The sequence below is a fragment of the Raphanus sativus genome, unplaced genomic scaffold (assembly GCF_000801105.2).
Source record: "Raphanus sativus cultivar WK10039 unplaced genomic scaffold, ASM80110v3 Scaffold0030, whole genome shotgun sequence".
In the NCBI taxonomy this organism is placed as follows: Eukaryota; Viridiplantae; Streptophyta; class Magnoliopsida; order Brassicales; family Brassicaceae; genus Raphanus; species Raphanus sativus.
Window position 1 is genome coordinate 80,400 of NW_026615354.1, and position 10,198 is coordinate 90,597.

General features: G+C 31.3%; 1 pseudogene; it reads left to right on the plus strand.

Annotated features, from left to right (window-relative positions):
• Nucleotides 1-3,969: 3,969 nt before the first annotated feature.
• Nucleotides 3,970-5,977, plus strand: LOC130500768 (9-cis-epoxycarotenoid dioxygenase NCED3, chloroplastic-like; annotated as a pseudogene).
• The last annotated feature ends 4,221 nt before the right edge of the window (nt 5,978-10,198 follow it).

The window sequence follows — 10,198 nt, forward strand, 5'->3', positions numbered from 1 at the left end:
TGTAAGTTATGAGTTTTTGGGTAACTGGTTTCAAGGACGATTAGACAACTAAATGGGCTACTAATAGAATCTCCAACCCTCATTCTATTTTTCATTTTAACATAAAATTTAAAATAAAAATACTTTGATGGTATTTCTGTTTTTACTATATAATAAAATAAAAGGTATAAATAGAGTAATTTTTTATCATTCTAGTTTTTATTTTAAAATAGATTATTATTAAAGTATAATCTAACTTTGTTATAGAGTTACTATATTTTCTATTCTGAAAGAAATATAAAACAAACCACTATGGTTTAACTAGTGGGCCATATTTTGTTTATTTAGGGTAAATATCCCCTAGTCTATATTTGAGAAGTGATTTTGACATGTGTCATCATCATATTAATTTTGAAAGAAAAATTATGACATGGAACACCAACATTGATGACATGACTTGAAATAAATTAAGACATGAATATTTACATTTAATGTTGATTTATATTTAAGATAATTTTTTAAAAATATGGTAATAACTTAAAGATAATTATGACATATTTACATTTAATATTGATTTATATTTAAGGTAAGTTTTTAAAATATGGCAATAATTTATATATCATAATTAATATAACAATAAATAATAAATTAAATAGAATATAATATATTAAAATTTCGAATATTATTTAGCTATATTTTTATAAGTATATAATTTTTATTACTAAAAAATACTATGCATTTTTTAAAAAATATATAATTTTCTTTAAATAGTGACATAGACATTTACATTTATTATGATTGTATTTTTAGTAAATTTTAAAATATGGTAATAACTCATAGATCATCATTAATTTAGCAATAAATAATATAATGTTATAAATAGAAATATAATATTATTTTGGATTTTTCAAAAGTTAATTATATTTAATAATTATTATTAGTAAAACAATTATCAAAATTATACAGTTTTAAATGTAATTTTCTAATCCAATACTATTAGTTTATTTTTAATATCCATAAATTTTAGAAAATTATTTAGTTTTATGTTTGATAATTATACACTTAACAAAATTTTCTCTTACATTTACAAAATTTGATTGAATATATTTTAGAAAAAATATATACATATATATTACTAAATATACATTGAATAAAAATATTTTTAATCTTAAAGTTTTACATATGATTAAATTAAGATTATATATTGTAAGCAAATAATAAATAAAAAATTAACAAAATAAAAAATTAATAAAATTTGTATTTAAAATAAATTATATTTTAAAACTTTTATTTTTGCACATGGTGCAGAAAAACACCTAGTAGGGCTATATATGTGGAGTAGGTAAGGTTAATTTACGTTTGCTATTCGTATCTTAAGAACATATCCAAAATATTCTCCATGTTTATTCTACAAAGAGATTACAGTAAAATATTCTCTATTCATGTTATTTTTTATTTTATAATAGAATAAAATATAAGATTAGTGCATAAATAAAGTAATAAAATTTCAATATTCATTACTTATTTTTACTATAAAATGGGTAGAGTAGAGGTGTCACTGGTGAGACTCAACTTCAGACTTGAGATATACTGAAAATTTCAAATCTCTTTTTTTTTTTAGCTTCAGACTTGTTAAGTGATCGCCAGATACTTATGAGATCCTCTATTCAATCATTTTCTTTGTTCTGGATATTTCGTTTGTACACATTTCCTCTTATAGAATACTAGGTGTTTTCCTGCACCATGTGCTGTAAAAGAATTTTAAATATTTTTAATAGATAAATATAAATTATATTTATTTTTATTAATATTATAAATTTTCTTTTTTCTTATCAATATTTTAATATAAATTTGATTTAACTGAACATTAAAGTTAAGATAAAAACAATTTTGTTTATTTTGAATTATACTTAATAATGTGCATGTATATTGTTAAAATTATAATCTTAGGTAGTTTTTCTATCTTATTTTAATTAAATATATTAAATAAATATGTAAAATTGCATAATTGTCAAAAATTAAAATTAAACAATATTTATAAAATCTGTAGATATATATAAGAATCTAATGATTTTACGATTTAATTTGATTTTATGATTTAATTTTTGTAATTTTCTAAAAATATGTAATATATTTTTGAAATATTTTTAATTTAAATGATATTTCGAAATTTGAAATGCCATAATTGAATATATTTATTTTAATGATGATTTATGAGTTATTACCATATTTAAAAAAATCCAAATATATAAATCGACAATAAATGTAATATATGAGTTATTACCATATTTTATAAAGTTTACCAAAAATATAAATTAACATTAAATATAATTGTCCATGTCATATTAATCTATAAGACATGTCATCAATTTTAGTAGCCATGTCACAATTATTAATCTAGGTGTTTTACTGCACCATGTGTAGTGATGAATTTTTAAAAGTTAAATTTTATATTTTAAAATGTAATTTATTAATATTATATATTTTATTATTTTGACCAATAATTAATATAAATATCATTAATTAAGCATAAAATTAAGAGAAAATATTTTTTTTATTTTAAATTATATTTAAGAATATATATGTATATATATAAAGTTAAAATCTTAGATTAAAAAATTATTTATTTCATTTGGTTAAATGTATTAAATCAACTTATACAAAATTACTATCATATAAAATTGTATAATTATCAAAATTAAAACTAAATAATATTTATATAATTTGTAGATATCTAAAAGAAACTAATGATATTACGATTTAATTTTTTTTTATCAAAAATTTAGAAAATTTATATTGTAAAAATTTTATAATTATAAAAGTAAAATTATATAATATTCGAAATTCAAAATGTCATATTTGAATTATTATTTTAGTGATATTTATGAGTTATTACCATATTCTACAAAGTTTACCAAAAATATAAATCAATATTAAATGTAATATATGAGTTATTGCTATATTCTAAAAGATTTCCAAAAATATATACAGCATTAAATGTAATTGTCCATGTCATATTTAACCATATGATATGTCATCAATCTAATAGCCACGTCACAATTTTTTTGTGAAAACGATTGTAGAGAAGACATGTGACAAATCACTTCTCAAATATAGACTAGGGGATTGATATTAGACTAAAATATAGATGAGATCAAGGAACGTTCAATTGCTTGGTCGTGTCCGTAGCCTTAAGAACAGTCGGAGAATTGAATATATAACATGTATTAATTGTACGGACGCAAACACTTAAGCAACAGTGGACCGTATCAATCACATGAACATAAAAAGGTAAAGCCTTGAGATATTTTCATGTGGAGATGAATAGGCCATGTTTGGAGTTCTCAAACAAGAAGCTCTTGAGCCACAACATAAGTTGGCGATGGTAATTTAATGAAACTTCATTTTACCAATAAATGCATATACATATTTTTGTTAATATAGAAAACATATCCCTCTTTTTCTCTGAGCAACAAAACATATCCCTCTTGTTTATTGATATTTGTAGAGGAATTTCTAAGAGTTTAGAAGTTGTTCACACACTAATTTAAATGGACAAACTATTTCCTATAGTACCTTCCAGTTAGAAAGATTTATATACACTTAAATTTGTTTTTTGCATGACACTAAACAACCTGATGTTATCGAACCAACGAGGATACATGATACTAGATTAGAGGTTTTTCAGGACCATGCATATTCAAGCTGCCAAAGATTGATAGCTTTTGTTAACAAACCTAGAAGCAAGAAGCCACAAAAAAAAAAAAGACAAAATGAGTTGAAAGATTGAAGTGGATGCATTTGTCTAAGTATGAAAGGTCTCGACTTAGAACCATAACATATTACTCTGTTTCTCTCTCTCCCTCTAAAAATACCCACTCACTACATTCTTGCTATGTCAATAATTCAACACGTGGCGACCCACCATTCCCGTCTCCCGGTCTATATAAAGCCTTTAGCACTTCATTGCTCTCAAACCAACTCCCTCTTTCTCTTCTCCACATCAACAAAGAAGCAAAAACAAAGCCTTTCAAAGAATCTCAAAATCGAACTCACTTTGAAGCAACAATACTGACTACACATAACTTTGAAAATGTCTTCTTTCACGGCGACTGCGGCGGTTTCTCGGAGATGGGTCGGTGGCAATCATACTCAGCCGCCATTATCGTCTTCTCAAAGCTCCATACCCATGACAAGTCGTGTCCCAACGAAAGCTCAACGTTTCCTCTGCGCTTCACACTCCTCCTGCTCTTCCACTTCCAAAGCAATCCCCCAACTCTCCAGCCATTGTCGTTAACCCAAAGCTAAAGAATCCGACAGCAAGCAAATGAACTTGTTCCAGAGAGCAGCTGCTGCGGCGTTGGACGCGGCGGAGGGGTTCCTCGTGAGCCACGAGAGACAGCATCCACTCCAAAAACCGCCGACCCTAGCGTTCAGATCGCCGGAAACTTGTCCTCCGGTGAACGAACAGCCCGTCCGGCGTAATCTCCCGGTGGTCGGGAAAATACCGGATTCCATCAAGGAGTGTACGTGCGAAACGGAGCTAACCCGCTTCACGAGCCGGTGACTGGCCACCACTTCTTCGACGGAGACGGGATGGTCACGCCGTTAAATTCGAAGACGGTTCGGCTAGCTACGCTTGCCGGTTTACTCAGACAAACCGGTTTATCCAGGAGCGACAATTAGGCCGACCGGTTTTCCCCAAAGCCATCGGCGAGCTTCACGGTCACACCGGTATCGCCCGGCTTATGCTATTCTACGCCAGAGCTGCAGCGGTTTAGTCGACCCGGCACACGGAACCGGAGTAGCTAACGCTGGTTTGGTCTATTTCAACAACCGGTTATTAGCGATGTCGGAAGACGATTTGCCATACCAAGTCCAGATCACTCCAAGTGGAGACTTGAAAAACCGTTGGCCGTTACGATTTCAACAAACAGTTAGAATCCACAATGATCGCCCACCCGAAAGTCGACCCGGAATCCGGCGAGCTATTTGCTCTAAGCTACGACGTCGTTTCGAAGCCGTACTTAAAGTACTTCCGATTCTCACCGGACGGGACAAAATCACCGGACGTCGAGATCAACCTCGATCAGCCGACGATGATGCACGACTTCGCGATAACAGAGAACTTCGTGGTTATACCTGACCAGCAGGTCGTTTTCAAGCTCCCGGAGATGATCCGCGGCGGCTCTCCGGTGGTTTACGACAAGGACAAGGTCGCAAGATTCGGAGTTTTAGACAAATACGCCGAAGACTCGTCGGCCATCAGGTGGATCGAAGCGCCGGAGTGTTTCTGCTTTCATCTCTGGAACGCTTGGGAGGAGCCGGAGACAGAGGAGGTCGTCGTGATGGGTCGTGCATGACTCCGCCGGACTCGATTTTCAACGAGTCCGACGAGAATCTCAAGAGCGTCCTCTCCGAGATCCGGCTGAACCTCAAAACCGGTGAATCCACTCGCCGTCCGATCATCGCCGACGGAGAGGAGCAAGTCAACCTCGAAGCGGGGATGGTTAACCGGAACATGCTCGGCCGGAAAACAAGGTTCGCTTACCTCGCTTTAGCCGAGCCGTGGCCTAAAGTCTCCGGCTTTGCTAAAGTCGATCTCTTTACCGGTGAAGTCAAGAAATACCTGTACGGCGGTGAGCGTTACGGTGGAGAGCCTCTGTTTTTACCAGGGGACGAGAACAGAGGAGAGGACGATGGTTACATCCTCTGTTTCGTTCACGACGAGGACACGTGGAAGTCGGAGTTACAGATAGTTAACGCCGTTAGCTTGGAGGTTGAAGCAACGGTTAAACTTCCGTCGAGGGTTCCGTATGGGTTTCACGGCACGTTCATCGGAGCTAATGACTTGGCGACGCAGGTGTGAGTGTTATGTGTACGTATAGGTGATGATGAAGAAGCTTCTAGAAGATAAAAAGAGAGAGGGATTTATCAGTGGGATGGTCTGCATATACGTCCCCGGAATCTTCTCCTCTTGTGGTTTTTCTTGCTGTGTTTCTTTCTTTGTTCATTTTTTCTTCTTGGGTGCAGTTTGATATTTCCCTCTTTTTTGGGGTCAATTTAGAAAGTCTGAAAGATTTTGAGGACCAGTTTGTAGCTTTTGGGCTGTAGGGTAGTAGCCTGGCCGTTCGAGCTCAGCTGGTTTCTGTTATTCTTTCACTTATTGTTGTTCATAGTGAGAAGTAAATATTAATAATAAAGAGATTGTGTTGATTGTATGTTTGTAGCAAACATTTGGCTTTTAATAATCTTTTGTCTATGGTTTAATGTTATTTTAGTTGAATCCGTTTTACTTATGGAATGGTTTTCTGGTTTGTGACATCATTGTTGGTATAATGTTAACTTGGTCCGTCCATCATTATTCATCAAGTGATCTTTTAAAATGGACCAATGAAAGAGAGACAAGACTCAAGTAAGCTAACCAAATCACGCGTCTTGTAAATCTAGTATGTCACTTTTGGTATTTGCATGTAAGAGAATTACCAAAGTCACTTTCAGTCGATTCTCAAAATATAAACTGACGATGAAGTTATCCCACGTAAAAAGAGTATATAATTTGAACATGACTTGTTATTAACCTGTTTGAAAATTCAAGGGGATTTAGTAACTCGTAGTTGTCATAAACCTATATTAAAAACATAGTAATTTTGGTAAGCAGAACCGTAAACATTGGATATATATATATATATATATATATATAATGTAACGTGAGTGGTGGGTGGTAACACAGTGCAGAGACAAATCAGTATTAGTGGAATTGTGACGAAATTAACAGCATTATTCTTATTTTATCAATAATAACGCAAATCAATAAATATATTTCATTTATTTTTACAAATGTAACACTTAATCTGAACGTGATCTATGATTATTTGGATAAATAAATGTATATACAAAGAAAGGGAGGTCAACTGTTTGAAAGAGTGTTTCAGTGTATTGAGATTAAGACATTTGCAAAGTAAACGGTACGCAAATGATTTACATTTGTTATCATTTAACAACTTTTGCTAAAGAATATCTTAGGATATGCTTGCACAGATTTAAGATTTTTTAAGTTTACGTACACGTTTTAGTCTTTTAGTCATCGTATCGATCTATCTGGAAACTAACTAACCCAACGTAGATGGATGTGTTTTCTGACATCATTCAAGAGCAGTTCTTCTAAGATCCAGGAAGAACAGAAATGAAAACAAATTTATTTATTTTAAAATTATATATGATATATTTCATATTTTAAAATTATATTTTTGTTTTTTTAACATTTTTGTCATATTTTTTAAAATAAAATATATATATATATATTTTAACATTTGTGTTTATTATTCAGACACAAGTGTATGTTCCTTCCATTGTCCGCTCACGAGAGTGCCTCTTTGTGTTTATATCTGAAAGGTTTTGATTAATACTATCTTAAGGATTTGAATTTGAAGTATTGTAAGAACACATATAACATTTGTGAAAGTTCATTGGATGCATAAACTTTAATCGGAACAAAAAATTTATTGAATATGGGCAATATGGCAAAATGATACGTTGGGTTGCATTTCATTTACGACAAATAATATAGGGCAATAATATTCAGAATTTCAGATAGTTCATTTAGACCATCCACGTTTCAGTATGTTAATGTTTATGATAACCAAAAAAGTATAAATATGATGGAATATATTGAAGTCAACAATAAAAAAAAAAGAATATATTGAAGCCAACAATGATATAATCAATACTTACCCAAAGTAGAAGGTGACTTTTATCACCAGCTAAACTAAAGCCTAACTACTTTCCCCTAGTGGAAGGTTGGCACTTATGTTTTCCATGTATACATTGACAGTTACTAAGAACCGTGGCACATAGGTTACATTTAACAAATGTATGTTTCATATGATTCCCAATAACGGTAAAGTGTAAAGTATAAGAATGAATATATTATTGTGTTGTCATTAATATGAGAATAAATGATGCATATATATATGGCTAACATTAACATAATGTTAACAATAGATAATGCTAACTTTCTTAACACTTAATGTAAATATGTTAAGAATATCTTGAGATTAACTTGATCTTCAAGTCTTTCTTTTTAGTCTTGAGGGTCTTCATGGGTTTCACGGGCTTCACAGACTTGGTCCGTAAGATACATATCTTCCGGCCCAACATATCTCTAATATTCCCCGCACGACAAACGTGGGATGCAATATGCAAATCTGCAATCACAAAGCAGACTACGTATGTCGTGGACACTATATCGAGGAAAACAAATCAGTAGGTTCCTCCGGGAATAAACTTCAACTTGGATAAGGAGGATGAAAACTTCAGCTCTTCTTTGGTCTTGACAATGGGAATACATCCCGTGGGCGCAACTGCAGCTCCTAAAAACAATTGTCCATGACTTGGACAGTCCATACACCGGACTAAAAAAAATTGACCTAAGAATTTGAGCGTTCAACTAGAACTCCCCGTAATGGTTAAACTATAACCAACAATATTCCAAACTATGGAAAAACAAACATTCTAAGAAATTCTAAACTATAGAAAATCTTAGAAAAAAATAACCATGTGAAACCCCTTCCTTTAAAGAATCTTCGAATGATCTTAGACATCAACCCATGATATTTTGACTTTAACTAAAGACACATGAACTCAAAACCATATTAATAAACCTATTGAATTTGAAAACGTAACACCTAAAATAATTATAAAAATTCGTACCACTAACTTAGATAAAAAAACGAAAACTCAAACATATGTGGTAACGTCATCTTCATCGTCGGTATCACCATCATCTTCTTTAGCATCGCCAACACCAACGATGATGAGCATCATCAAATCTTAAAACTTGCGGAAGTTTTAGTTTTGATCCCTAAAAATCGACTGCTCTGATACCATGTAAAGTATAATAGAATGAATATATTATTGTGTTGTCATTAATATGAGAATAAATGATGCATATATATATGGCTAACATTAACATAATGTTAACAATAGATAATGCTAACTTTCTTAAACACTTAATGTAAATATGTTAAGAATATCTTGAGATTAACTTGATCTTCAAGTCTTTCCTTTTAGTCTTGAGGGTCTTCATGGGTTTCACGGGCTTCACAGACTTGGTCCGTAAGATACATATCTTCCGGCCCAACATATCTCTAATATAAAGTTTGGTACATCAGCACAAAATTGTTTACATCCTAGCGTGGCGAAGGCGGAGGTGCCATAACGATAGCCCAATCTAAGAAGTTGATATTGTATGTAACGCGAAGTATTTGAATTATAAAATAATTTAGCTCAAAATTAACAGGTGTTCGAAACAATCCCAACACACTAAACATGGTTAGTCGGTTGCATTTCGTTCACCGGACAATATCCATGGTTATTCAAAAAAAAAATTAACAGATATAGAAACATTACTGAAGATGGGAAATATAGAAATTATAAACCCCTTTTTGTTTTCCTAACATAGAAATATATACTTTATCATGAAATTGATATAGTAGGGGAATGATCGACCACAAGTTACGAATATGCATTTTTATGAGTGAAATCAGAAATGAAAAGAGTCGTAATCATTCTCTGGTTTTGAATCCGATTATTAATTATATAGAGCATAGTTTATGGTTATATGATTAAAAAAATCAAATTAATAGTTTTCTTTTTGTGAAAATTGAGAGTGTGAACGAACAAGATGATGTATACCACTACAATCGTGCCTCGTATATTATATAACAGATAGACGCCGATAATGCACGCCATATTATTTGCACTTCCTAGACTTTAGCATATACTGGAATACTAGGTGGTTTGCCCGCACATGCGGGCATAATTTTATAATAATAAATTATTATTTATGTTATCAAAAATTAATTAAACATCATTTTAAAAATAGAAGATAATAAATTTAAATTTGAAATAATACTAATTATTTTTGTCTAATAAAAGATAATTCTTACATATATTAAATTGTTATCTAAAGATAATATTTTACGTTTTATTATTTATAGTTATTTAAAGATAATATTTATTTAATAATAGTTATAGTTATGTTATGTATTATTCTTACATATATTTTACATAACAAATTATCACATCATAATGAACATTGATGTGAATCATATACTTTTATTATGGTGTTGGAATTTTAAAAACACTCACATATTTGAAATATTGTAGAAAATAAACTTATACAAATGTTTTTGATTGAATAATATCTAATTTTAAA